Source organism: Rhipicephalus microplus, chromosome 7, assembly GCF_043290135.1.
Source record: "Rhipicephalus microplus isolate Deutch F79 chromosome 7, USDA_Rmic, whole genome shotgun sequence".
In the NCBI taxonomy this organism is placed as follows: Eukaryota; Metazoa; Arthropoda; class Arachnida; order Ixodida; family Ixodidae; genus Rhipicephalus; species Rhipicephalus microplus.
The window spans coordinates 163,070,408-163,084,032 of NC_134706.1; the positions used below are offsets into that span (position 1 = coordinate 163,070,408).

The 13,625-nt window shown below is 46.0% G+C and overlaps 1 protein-coding gene across 3 annotated transcripts in view; it reads right to left on the bottom strand.

Moving 5' to 3' along the window:
- Positions 1–13,625, bottom strand: part of B9d1 (B9 domain-containing protein 1) — a 146,879-nt gene that overhangs the window by 119,609 nt on the left and 13,645 nt on the right. The gene's annotated exons all lie outside the window — the stretch shown is intronic.

The following is a 13,625-nucleotide window of genomic DNA, read 5'->3' on the forward strand; positions in this document are numbered from 1 at the left end:
CTTCCTAATAAATTTATACGAATACCCTAAGGACCTAAACAGGACAATACATAAGGGGAGAAGCAAGCTTCGGTACGAAAACGAGGTGAGTACATATTGTCACGCACCAAGAGCCGTAGAGACAAGACAGGAACAGCGGGGCAGAAAGACACAAGCGTGTATCTTCAAACGAAGTGCTAACACACACTTCTTATTCGTTCTCTTTGCCCTTTTCGGCTGGCTAGTGCTTGCCGGCTCAGACATCTAGGCGACATTATTCCCCCTCCCACTAGAGCAACGACTCGATGCTCATACACAGGGGTACAGCAGGGCTCATAAAAAAAATGAAGAAACGATGCTTATAGTGCACAGAGCATATGAAGGTTAAAAAAATGTCTGTGGTTGGTCATAAGAAAAAAAAAACATTCACGCAGTTCACAGTTCATTGGAGACCCAACGGACAGCGTTAAAAAAAGAAAATGTTAGCTACCCGGGCACAAAAGGGCGAGCATCACCGCGTAAAATAGGGTTTTAGGCGGACAATATGCACAATAGATCTGTTCGTGGTGAGTGTCGCTGGGTCGTTGACGAGCCTCCGTATGAAATAACTTCATAGATGACCTCGTTCAACCGCCGTAATGCTTTGTTGGGTCCGAAGTACTTGCTGGGAAGCTTTTCGCGGAGACTTCGCCGTCTAACAGGAGTTTAAACCCACGCTTGGTCGCCAGGTTGATAGGAGACTTGTCGATCGTGGATATTGTACCTTCGGGCATCTTTACATCGCTGCGATCTTATGTGCACGCGAGCTAGTTCTCGTGCTTCCTCTGCACGCTGATTGTAATCCTCAACATCAAGAGTTTACAGCTCGTGCTGGTCGATGTCACAAGGAACCACGGCGTCTAGCATGGTTTGCACGTGTCGACAGTAAACGAGGTGGAAGAGTCAGAACCTTGTCGTTTTCTGGGTTGCGGTGATGTACGCAAACGTTACGTACGGCAAGATCTCGTCCTGCGTTTTATGCTGCACGTCCACGTACAGAGAAATCATGACCACCAGCGTTTTGTTCAGCCTTTCTGTCAGGCCGTTACTCTAGGGGTGGTATGCGGTTGCCTTACGGTTGTTCGTGTAACTGAGCTTGAAGATGTCGCACAACAGTTTTGCTGTAAACGCTGTCCTTCAGTCAGTGATGATGAATGACGGATTGATTGATTTGTGGGGTTTAACGTCCCAAAACTACCATATGATTATGAGAGACGCCGTAGTGGAGGGCTCCGGAAATTTCGACCACCTGGGGTTCTTTAACGTGCACCCAATTTGAGTACACGGGCCTACAACATTTCCGCCTCCATCGGAAATGCAGCCGCCGCAGCCGGGATTTGATCCCGCGACCTGCGGGTCAGCAGCCAAGTACCTTAGCCACTAATCAACCGAGGCGGGGCGATGAATGACGGGGTGCCATAATGAAGCGCAATGTGGTGCATGAAAAACTGGGCTACTGCAGATGCTTCATCTCAGCGTCATGCGTCAAGTAATCAGTTGCGACGATGATACTTTTGTTTCCGGAGTGAGACAAAGGAGGTCCATCCCGACCTGATCAAACGGCGTACGCAGTTGGTCGATGGGTTGTGGGAGGTCTGCAGGCTTTATTTACAGCTGGTGACTTGTGACGGTGATAATCGCGGCATCTTTTCACGTAGCGTTTGATACAAGCTGCGAGTTTAGGCCAGAGCTATAGCTGTCTTACGCAGTCGAGCATCCGTGAGTGTCCCAGTTGGCCAGATGTCGGCGGATCATGGCAGGCTAATAGGACATTATCACGAAGGTTTTGAGCAATGACTAGAACAGAAGATGTGGTGCCGACACCGGCCGTGTCGTAGCAAAATGAGAGCAACGTACGGGAAAGTAGACGAGGAATAGATGCAGTGCTGCCTTCTAAGTGATCGACGACGAGCCTTAATTAGGGGTTCGCTCGTTGCATACTGAGGAGCTACGCCCCCCTGAGAGTCCTCAGGAAGGCACTGTCGTCTTCTACAGCTGTATGGTTGGATTTCAGAGGTGCTCATGATAGCGTTTAGGCGTCTTCATGCTTTCTACCCGCATTGTATACGATGGGGACATCGAAGTCCTGAAGTCGCAAACTCCATTGTGCTAATTACCCTAAGGGGTCTCGGAGGTTAGCCAACCAACCAGCGTGGTGATCGGTCACAACTTTATATGGACGCCCATAGAGATAAAGCCTGAACTTTGTAATCGCCCATATTACCACGAGACACCATTTCTCTGACGTTGGCTTCGGCGCGTGATAGAGTGCGGCTCGCAAAAGGAATCACACGTTTGGTGACATCTTGTGTTTGCACCAAGATAGCTATGAGACCAATGTTGCTTGCGTCAGTGCGCACCTCTGTGTCAGCGTCCTCATCGGAATGACCAAGTACAGGAGGGGAGGACAATCAATGTTGCAGTTCTGCAAAAGCAGTCACTTGTTCGTCAGTTCACAGAAACTGGGTGTCATCACGTGTAAGTTTGATGAGCGGCTCCGCAATCTTAGAGCAGCTATCAATAAAGCAGCGATTGTATGCGCAGAGCCCCAGAAACCGCCAAAGACTTTTGTTATCTATCGGATCTGGAAAAGCGGCCACAGCGGCAGTCTTTTCGGGATCGGGCCGAACGCCTGCAGCGCTTACAACGTGACTAGGGAATTTCAGTTCTTTATAGCCGAAATGGCACTTATCAGGCTTGAAGGTAAGGTCAGCGGATCGTATGGCTTAAGAACACTCCGAAGGCGACGAAGGTGCTCGTCAAACATTTTCGAAAAGACAACGACATCGTCTAGATAGACGAGGCAACCTTTCCACTTGAGGTCAGCGAGAAGGGTATTCATCCCTCGTTGGGTTGTGGCTGGCGCGGAACATAAGCCGAATGGGAATGGGAATGAGAGAGCACTCAGAATTCATACAGATCATCAAGAGTTACAAAAGCCGTTTTTTTTCGTGGTCACGTTCATCGTCTTCAATTGGCCAGTAACCACTTTTGAGGTCGATTGAGGAAAAGAACTTTGCTCGCCTCAGCCTCCCAGGAGCATCGTCCACTCGAGGCAACGGGTACACGTTTTTCTTTGTTACGTTATTCAGCTTCATATAATCAACACAAAAGAGAAGTGTACCATCCTTCTTCTTTACAAGAACCACTGGCGATGACCATGAGCTGATTGATGGCTGTATTACACTGTCTTGATGGACTTCTTTCACTTGCCTTTGAATCGCGCGTCGTTCGGTTGGTGAAACGCGTTAAGGCTGTTGCCGTATAAAGTGCGCGTCGCCGTACGTGATAATACGGTGTTTGTTAATCGATGTTTGATGAATTCTCGATGAACGTGCAAAATAAGTGGGAAATTCTATCAACAGGTCGTTCATCCTTCGAATGTTTTTGTCAGAAAGCGTTGGATTTAAGTCGACACCTCGGAGAGGAGCTTCAGCATTATCGGTTACCTCGGAAGCAAAACAATCAGTAACATTGGTTACTGGGTAGGCATAGGTGATGACAGAACTAGGAAAAAGATGTCAGCGCTCGTAGCTGAATTTTATAACAAGTACCTCGCAGTGGCCAGCTCGGAGGTTTAATTATTATTATTATTATTTCACAATACTGCAGGTCAATGTGCTGGCCCAAGCAGGAGTGGATACATCAAAACGTAATTGTAGAAAACAACAGGCAACAATACAAAAGAAACAAAAGGTTAAGAAAGAAGGTGACGCTCAAGGTCCCCAAGAAACTTATTAGAATGAAAGATGTCACACGGCAAACAATTCCAGTCATCGACAGTTCTAGGAAAAAAAACTATATTTAAAAGCATTTGATCGGGCAAAAATTGGGGTTAGAGCATGTTCATGACCATGTCGAGTACGTCGTACTGAGAGCGGTTTAACACAGTCAGGAAGACCAATTTTTACAATACGACACAAACAATTGTAAAGAAAGGAAAGACGACTGAACTTTCTCTGAGCTTCTAAAGTAGAAATGTCGTTTAATTGCATTAAGGTGGTCGGGGAATCAAACCTACGATATTTGCAAAAATAAACCTTACAGCCTTTCTGTTAATACGTTCCAGATTCATAATATCTTTCTTGGTATGCGGATCCCAGATAATAGAAGCATACTCAAGCTTAGAACGAACACAGGCATTATAGGCTAGAATTTTAGTACGCAAGGGTGCAGATGCTAGTTTTCTTTTTAGAAACCATAGCTTACGTAATGCAGAAGTGGTAATGTCAGTTATGTGGGTCGACCAAGTTAATTTGCTTGAGAGTGTGACGCCCAAGTACTTATATTTGTCTACATTATTTATGTTAGTGCCTCTTAGAGTATAGTGGAATTGACTAGGGCTTAGCTTCCTGGTGATGCGCAGAAGCACAGTTTTGTTTGTGTTTAACTGCATGCCCCCGTTCTGACACCAGTTATCGATAGCGATAAGAGCATCTTGAAAAGCCACATGATCACACGGTGAGGAAATTTGCTTAAAAATGACGCAATCATCCGCGAACAAACGCACAGACACATTTTCAGGAATTAGAGAAGCTAAGTCATTAACATAAATTAAAAACAAAAGTGGCCCTAGCACACTTCCCTGTGGGACCCCAGAGGACACACGAAGAACAGTCGATGAAGAATTACCAATCACTACATACTGACGTCTATCTTGAAGATAAGCCTGAATCCACAGAACAATTTTCGTAGGTAGTCCAATACGCTGTAATTTGTGTAACAATTTCCCGTGTGGCACTTTATCAAAGGCTTTACAAAGATCTAAAAACAGTACATCAGTTTGCCCAGAAACATCAAGCACACGTGAAAATTCATGGACAGTTGTAACTAACTAGGTAACAGTAGATAACCCCCTTCTAAAGCCATGCTGATGCTTTGATAGTACATTGTGTTCACTGAGAAATTCATAGACGTAATTAGCAATAACGTGCTCAAGAAGCTTGCAACAACTGCTCGTAATAGAAATAGGGCGGTAATTCTCAAATTATAAGGGGTCACCTTTTTTGTGAATTGGTTTCACACGTGCTATACCCCAATCAGCCGGTATTTCTCCCGTATCAATTGAAAGATTAAAAAGTCCAGTTAGGAACTCCAATAAGTATTAAGCGTAGCGGTTAAAAAAAGCATTAGGAATGCCGTCAGGCCCCGGAGGTTTTTTGGGATCAAGTTGTAATAGCATGTGCAAAACGCCTTCTTGCGTCACTAATAGGTCATTGTCTGAGTCAACGAATGAATTCTCAAGTTCACAATCATCGGTTTGAGAAAAAACGCTCTGGAAGTATGCATTAAAATGTTCAGCAATAGTAGGAGCGTCCGTTATTATTACACCATTAACCTTCATTTTACTACTCCCTGTCTTAGACTCGCCTAAATACCTCCAAAATTTTTGAGGGCTATTCTGAAGAAATTCAGTCAGCATATTACTATAAAAAGTGTTTCTTGCTTGTGCCAAGCTTGTTTGTAGTTTGTCTTTCAGTACTTTAAGCTGGGGTGTCATTGGCACATGCTTCTTGCGAAACCTTTTAATTTTACGCTTCATGTGGTATATTTCTCGGCTAATCCAAGGGTTTGCACGATGCTTATAAGTTTTTCGACATGGTACAAAATTTTCAACACAATGACGTATGGTTCTAACAAACGATTGCCAAGAGATCTCAACACTGTGTAACAAGGATCCGATATGCGTTTCAAGGTGGTCAATTATAGCTACATCATTCGCCCTAGTAAATTCCTTTATAAGTGTGGCAGACTGGGTATTTTTAGCATGATGTAAAGCCTTATTCCAAGTAAAAAAAATCAGTTTATGATCAGAAACGCCCGGTTCGATTGCAACATAGCCATCAGAAAATATTTCACTTAGAAAGAGTAAATCCAAAATTGACCCGCCTCGAGTACAGACATCCACCGCTTGGTTGAGGTTGAGCAAAAACATGTCAAGAATTGAGTCACCCGAAGGAGAGCAGCCATAGCTTAAATTATCTCAAACAATAGATGGCAAGTTAAAATCACCTGTTAGCAAGACGTGTTTCCCACATAAACCTAGAAGTCGATCATATAATTTCATCAAAAACATATCATCTGCATTGGGTGTACGGTAAAAAGCACAAAGAAAGAAGGTAACATGGTCAAGCGATATTTTCAAAAATATGCTTTCATGATCAGCAATTTGATCGGCGAGACAGGCGTCAACGAAATCTTTTACAATAACCGCCACGCCCCCACCACGAGAGCCTCTATACCGACTAAAAACTTGATATCCAGGCGGCACAATTTCGTTGTCACTTATCAGACCATGTAGCCAGGTCTCAGTAATGACGCAAATATGTGGGTCATATAAAAGAAGAAGAATTTCAAGCTTATCGATTTTGTAAGCTAGGCTCCTAGCGTTAAAAGATATCAAGCGAAGCTGGAACGTTGGGAATTGCTATGCCTTAGCGGGGTGCTTTTTAACCTTTGACAGCCATTGACGGGTATTTGAAGAGTCGTTCCAACTAAAAAGGTCGGTACCAATACGGAGCCTCTCTTCAACAAGAAATACATCTTTACCGGCATCTTTATCTGCCTTAGCTGACTGCCAAAGCAATTTACGTTTCCAACGCGTTTCCGCACAGTAGTCGTTTTCAATACTAATCTTGGAGCCCTTAAGTTTTGAAACGTTTTTCCAGATAGCCTGTTTTTCCCTGTAGTCTTGGAAATATAGAATTATCGGCCTGTTATCTTTATTGCATCCAAGCCTGTGAATACGAGCGACAGAAGAGCAATTCACACCTAACTTATTCCCAAACAATTCATCAATAACCTTACGTCGCAAATCAGATTCAGTTTCATCCTGCGAATCAGCAATACCAAAAATTATCAAATTCGATCTGCGGGTGTAGTTTTCTAGGTCAATGAACTTCGCGCTCTGGGTTTCAACGGCCTCTTGAACAGTTTCAACGGTAGTGGTTAGTTTTCCACGGGTTTCGTTAACATTAGCTTCAAGTGCATTTAGGCGCACACTAAAACTCTCGATCGTTTTTTCAGTACCTTCAAGAGGAGTTTTTAAATCGGCTATCTCTGCCTTGATTTCCCACTGTCCATCCAGGATTGCCTAAAACATTTGTTCAACAGTAGGACCAGGATTTGATTCCACGTCCCCACAGAGAATAGTTTTGCATGAACAGTAGCACTCATGCGCAATAAGAAAGCAGGTGCGTGGGCACGGCAGAATAACAAGAAATCTGTCGTCACTACGTATTGAACATTCATATTTAACCTGTACGATGAAGAAACGAAAAGGCGTGAGCCACATGTTCCCAGTGCTTTCGCCGCGCTCACTGTCGATGCTGAGGAATGGTCCAGCTCTTATAGAGTTGGTTGCGACTGACGTAGCACATTCGGACCGGAAATGCAGCAGCGCCTCTTTGATGATGGTGACGTCGAAGTCATGTTGCTGTCTTAAGTTGCCTTGATAAAACGACTCGGCGGTGGGAATCGATGATAAGGCCCCAGCAGCAGAATTCAGCAACGCCTGTACGATGAAGAAACGAAAAGCCGTGAGCCACATGTTCCCAGTGCTTTCGCCGCGCCCACTGTCGATGCTGAGGAATGGTCCAGCTCTTATAGCGTTGGTTGCGACTGACGTAGCACATCCGGACCGGAAATGCAGCAGTGCCTCTTCGATGACGGTGACGTCGAAGTCATGTTGCTGTCTTGAGTTGCCTTGATAAAACGACTCGCGTATTACTATATTAGGCTTAATAGGCTTCGTGCTATGCAGACACCTGGGGAAAATAGTAGGGATCGATTACTCTCTGCCATAATTTCACTGTGTGCTGATTGGTTACACGCTACTTGAACAATATTCTTTGAGCGCGGTGGTATCATCGCAGCATCGTCAATCACACGCAGACATACTCGATTGTAGCTGGGATCATGCTCTGATGTGGCACTTTTTCTTGAGAACGTGACGAGGCGTTGTCGAATGTCCATGACAGAATCGTGCTCCCTCAGCAAGCTAAGGCCGATGATCAGGTCACTCGAACACTGACGGAGAACGCTCAAGCTGACAAGAAAGGTAGAACCACGAATCTGTATTCATGCTGTGCAAACGCAGATTGGCGTGACGGTGTGCCCGCCAGCAGTACGAATGGGCTTGAGGTTCCAAGGCACCGTCACTTTCTTCAGGAGAGCAGCCTGTTTTTCACTTATTATAGAAAAATCTGCACCCGTGTTCACTAAAGCACTGACTTCGCGGCCTTCGAGCTGCACTGGAATGTATAATGAAGCCTTTGCAATACCAGCTGGTGTCGTTATCGTCGGGGAATCGTCAGCTTGCGGAAGCGTTGACAGGAGGCCTGGAGCTTGTCCAGTATGGGCGACCTCGCCCCCGAAAGTCGCTGTCGTTAGTTTTCTCGGCATGGACTGGGTGACCAACCATGTACTATGCTCGAATAAGTACGGCGATTAGGAGAAATTCACCGCGGTGACGGGTAGCGTGACTGGTGCAAGAATGATGAACTTGCGCGCTGCTGAGCCACATACTCTTCAATTTCAGAAGGCCGCTGACCGAACCGGGTGGCAGTTAGTTCGTCGAAAATCCCCGTAGTCTAATTTGTCGGCAAGACCAGTACAGTACATCGATACAGATGCCCAGCTTCTCTGCAGTGGAAGCAAAGAGAAAGTTGATTCCCATAGGCGGGCTAAAGAGAAATATACTATATTAGAAGTGGCCAATGGAGCCTATTCGCGGCACAGCAAGAGAGGTCTCACCAACCGATAGATGGCGTACCCATCCTCACTTTTACTCGCCCTTATGCGCCTCCCGGAGGCCCTATAAGAAATTTCTCAAGTACGTCATGTTATATATGCTGATGACGTCCCAATCTGGAGCCAGTCTGGTAACCTGGGTCAGATTGAAGATGCCTTCAAACAGGCTGCCTCCATGGTACAAAAGATAGGACGCAAGAGTAGTCTGCAGTGCTCCCCCACCAAATCAGAAATCCTAGTATATAGAAATAAGGCATCTGACAATACATCCCTCAACGTACAACTCAATGGAATGCAATTAAAGAGTTTTAAACCTTCTAAATTCTGGGGGCCCAGTTCGATAATCGGGGTAACAACTCATTTGCTTTACATAAACTAAAAACGTCCTGCCTACAAATGTCTTGCTTGATTAGTCGGGTGGCTAACCGACGACAAGGGATGAAAATACCCGGCGTAATGCGTCTCATGCAGGCATTTATTATGAGCCGCATAACCTATAGCTTTCCTTACGTGAGGGTCTTGAAAGCAGACAAGCACTATATAGACAGAGTCATACGTGTGACTCTCAAGAAAGGTCTGAATTTTCCCCCGTGGACCCTAACGAAACGACTGCTTCAAATGGGGCTCCACAATACCGTACAAGAACTATTCCATGCACACCACACGAATCAAGTCATGCGCCTTGCCGTCCCTAAAACGGCACTGAAAACACTATCAGAACTTAGCATCGAAGCTCCCATTAAGAGAAGGGGAAAACAACGTATCCCACATGAATGGAGGCAGGACTTCATCATCAAACCACTTCCACGCAACATGCATCCTCAGTTCCACAAACATCGACGTCGGGCACGGGCAAAAGTTCATGACAACTTCTCAGATACTGAGGGCGTCTTCTTTGTCGACGCAGCTGGACTTGTGAACGGCAAATATACAGCAAGCGTCATTCATTGTGGAAAACAGGTTGATTGTATATCAGCCCAGGACACAGACACTAGTATGCAAGAAGCAGGAATCACCCTCGCCCTACGAAACCCAAGGTCCACTGTCGTTCTAACAGATTCAAAAGCAGCCTACCGAAATTTTTGTAAAGGCTACATTGGCCCCATTGCGCATCGACTTCTTAAACAACTCTCGTCCTCACGCTCAGAGGGTGAATGGAAGCAGCTGATATGAATAACCGGCCACAGTGGAGTTAGAGGCAATGAGCTCGCCCATGCCTCAGCCTGAGAATTACTCTATCGGACCTCCGACCCCGGCATATCAGCAGTACCCTCGACTATGCGCATTGACCCGTCCCTAACATACATAGATATTCTAGAACATCAAAGACTTGAAAGACGGAAACTTCTGCTCCCGGGGCCAAAGCTAAGTAAAGAATCTCAGGTAGCGTGGCGTTGCCTGCAGCCCTTGTCTTACCCCAATCCATAAATACTGTCCAAAATAGATCCCGGCACATAAGCACCACAGTGCAGGTTCTCTGTCACTAAAACAGCCACCCTGTGCCACATGGTATGGGAATGCCCACACAATCCATTTTTACAACGCAGAGCACAGCACAACATTTTAGGGTGGGAGGCAGCTCTGTCCAGCTCGGATCCGAAGACCCAAGAGGCCCTCGTGAGACGATCCAGGACAGCGGCCCTTGCTAATAGGATCCCGGACAGAAGGAGAGGTAAATGGAAGTTTATTGTACACTTGACTTGTACGCACACAAACGAAACATCGAAAACGAGTAAAAATTGTGTATACATCTTACAAATGAGCACCAAAATCTATTTGCCCTCTGGGTATCCAAATGTTAAAAGTCAAAGAAAAATTAAAACGAATCAAGTTAATCACATTTTACAGGATAACACCTATGCATGCGTACTAGAATGGATGAATGGGTAGTACGGGACAAAATCTCAGCTGTTCCTCTCTTACTTCGAAGAAATGTGTGTGCCATTGTCGAAGAAAGGCTTCTTCGCCGAGCGTTTCCAGCTGCTGATCTAGGTAATTCCACACAATCAGCCGTATTTTCGCAGCGCGGGATAGGCGCCTCTATGCGGCTTGTGCCATACTTCCGCTAAACAGCGTCGCCGCCACAGTACGTATAAGGTTACTGTAAAGACCAGTCTTGCAAACAGCCCATGTTCTGTTCCCATGCGCACCGTTCAAAAGCCAAACAGGCGTTGTACCATGTGCCAGATGCCCCTTCCCACCGAGCACTGAAACAGAGCATGTTCGGTCGTCTCTCTTTCGCCGCAGTTTGGACAGCAGTCATTTGAAACGACTCCCCAATGTTCTAACCGGTCACGCGTAGGCAATGCCTTCCATCTTTTCAACCAGTCAGATTCGCGCACCTGGTTAGGTACGCGATTTCAACGCCATCATTTTCATTTTTTCGTGCAGGAAGCTGTTTCTTCTTCTTTGCTCAGTGTGCTACTTTTCACCATTTCACTTATTTCCTGCGATGAAACATCTTCCAGACTGCATGAACCTATTGATTCCAGTGTTCGTTTTAAGCCACTGCCAGCTGTGTAAAACGTAAGCAGAATTTCCGCTCTTGGTTCGATGTACGGATTGGCCGTGAAACTACCTTTTAGTTTACTGCTCCAGTACATAAAGAGCCTGTACCCGGAGTAGTTGCTGTCATCGAAGAGATTCTGTGTTGTTTTTGCAGCGAGCGCTCTCGTGAATGTTGGTATGTCTAGGAGGCTCAAGCCTTCACGGTTGGTGGGAAGCTGTAAAAATTTCCTCTGTACCTTTGCTGGTTTCCCTCCCCAAGGAGCCCACTCACCAACACATTTTTCTCGGTCGCAAGTAAATGTTTTATTCATTTTCTTTTTTAAGACATGTATTAGCCTCTTCAGGAGGACAATTAATGCCCAACTTTGGCATCAATTTTCTGCAAAGAAGAAATTTTATCAACTTGTGCAATTTTCTATATTTGCTCTACATCATGTCCCGCTGAGGACATTTAATGCATCACAACATAAAATAGTAAAGTATGACTGGAAACTGTTGTCTTTCTGCATTTGTTTTACACAAAGAGATACATTCATGCAGTTTAGATGTGCTGTACATGCATTCCCTTCGCGGAAGCATGTGTGAGTAGCCTCGTGGTGAAAACACTCGATTTGGGAGCATGAGGGTACGGGTTATCCCAGCGTTGGAAAGATAAAAATTTTGTTATTTTATTTATGCTGAAGGCATTATCCGGTTAGACCAACCTTTCGTGGCGCTGGGAGAGGCGCAGTAGATTAGCCGGAGGCCCCTACGGGAGTGTCCGCTCTTTATGTAAGTATGTTACTCTATGGGCAGGCAGTCACTCTCAATCCACGTTGTAAGCGGAGCCGTCCTTGGCATGTGAAATGCACTTTGACCTCGAGGACTACACCACCTACGCTGAGCAGAGATTAACCATTGATGACTGATATGCTGGGTTTAACGTCTCAAAACCACCATATGATAATGAGAGACGCCGTTGTGGAGGGCTCCGGAAATTTCGACCACCTGGGGTTCTTCAACGTGCACCCAAATCTGAGCACACGGGCCTACAACATTTCCGCCTCCATCGGAAATGCAGCCGCCGCAGCCGGGATTCGAACCCGCGACCTGCGTTTAAGCAGCCGAGTACCTTAGCCACTAGACCACCACGGCGGGGCAGAGATTAACGATTAACAATGTCTTCTCCGATTGGGTAAGTCGCCGCCACGATGCGTTTTCGAAAACTAGTCCAATAAATCATGCGACGAGAGGCCGTTGTTCCAAACAGGCACTGAACTTGTCATGTGCTGTATTTTACTGCTTTTACTTCACTTTTACTTATAATCTCTTCTCAAGCATATACGCGCGGGGAAGGGGGGCGGGGAGTCTCTTGAGTCATGACTTTGATATACATGTACGCAATCTGCTCAAACTACCGCCGATAGTCATGTCACAATGAAAAGTTTATGTATGTGCCCCCCCCCCCCAAGTCCAGTAGGGTTGGTGTGAGCCCCCCTCCCCCTCGAAAAAAATTTCTGGCTACGCCCCTGGCGCCCGCAACAACGTCGCCGCCAGTGTAAACGTTAGCGCTCGCTGCCTCGCATGTACGCATAGTTTTTTTAGCAGAACATGGCGTAATGTTTAGGGGCGAAGCTCCTTTGAGTGCGGGTCTGTACTTCCTCTGTTGTTGTCATACGTAGCCACCATTGGCACATACCTGCTCTAAAGCAGTACGTGCCACAGGAGATGCGAGATGGAAGATGGCGGTACTTGGAGCGTTCAGACGCATGTAGGTACGAATGGACGGACGGACAGACACACTAGCAGATGAACGGACGGATTTAGGGACGGACGCGCGGAGTGGTTTTGTGCCACAGGGGATGCGAAATGGCGGTGTTCACTAGATGGACGCACGGGCGGACGGACAGACTAGAATACGGACGGACAGATGGACGGACGTGCGGACAGATAGACGGACGTGCAGACAGATGGACGCACGAGCAGACGGATAGACGCATGGATGGTCTCATGGATGGACGGACGCACAGACAGACGGACGGATGCATGATTGTACACATGGATGGTCGCGCGGACAGACCAATTCTTAGGAAAGCACAACGTGCTTTCACAACTAGTTTCGGTTCACGATCTACGGAAATGGCATTGATCTATGGAAATGGCATTATTAGAATAAAACGAGTTCTCACTATCAGAATTTGAAAACAAACGTGCCTTTTTCGGTAGGTTTGTTGGTTTTAGTAAGGCCTTTGACAACATTTCGCATTCCACGTTGTTTGAAAAGTTACAATGCTAAGGAATTCGTGGTCATGCGCTAGACCTAATAAAAAGTTACTATAAATATCGCGAACAGGTGGTTGAAATAGATG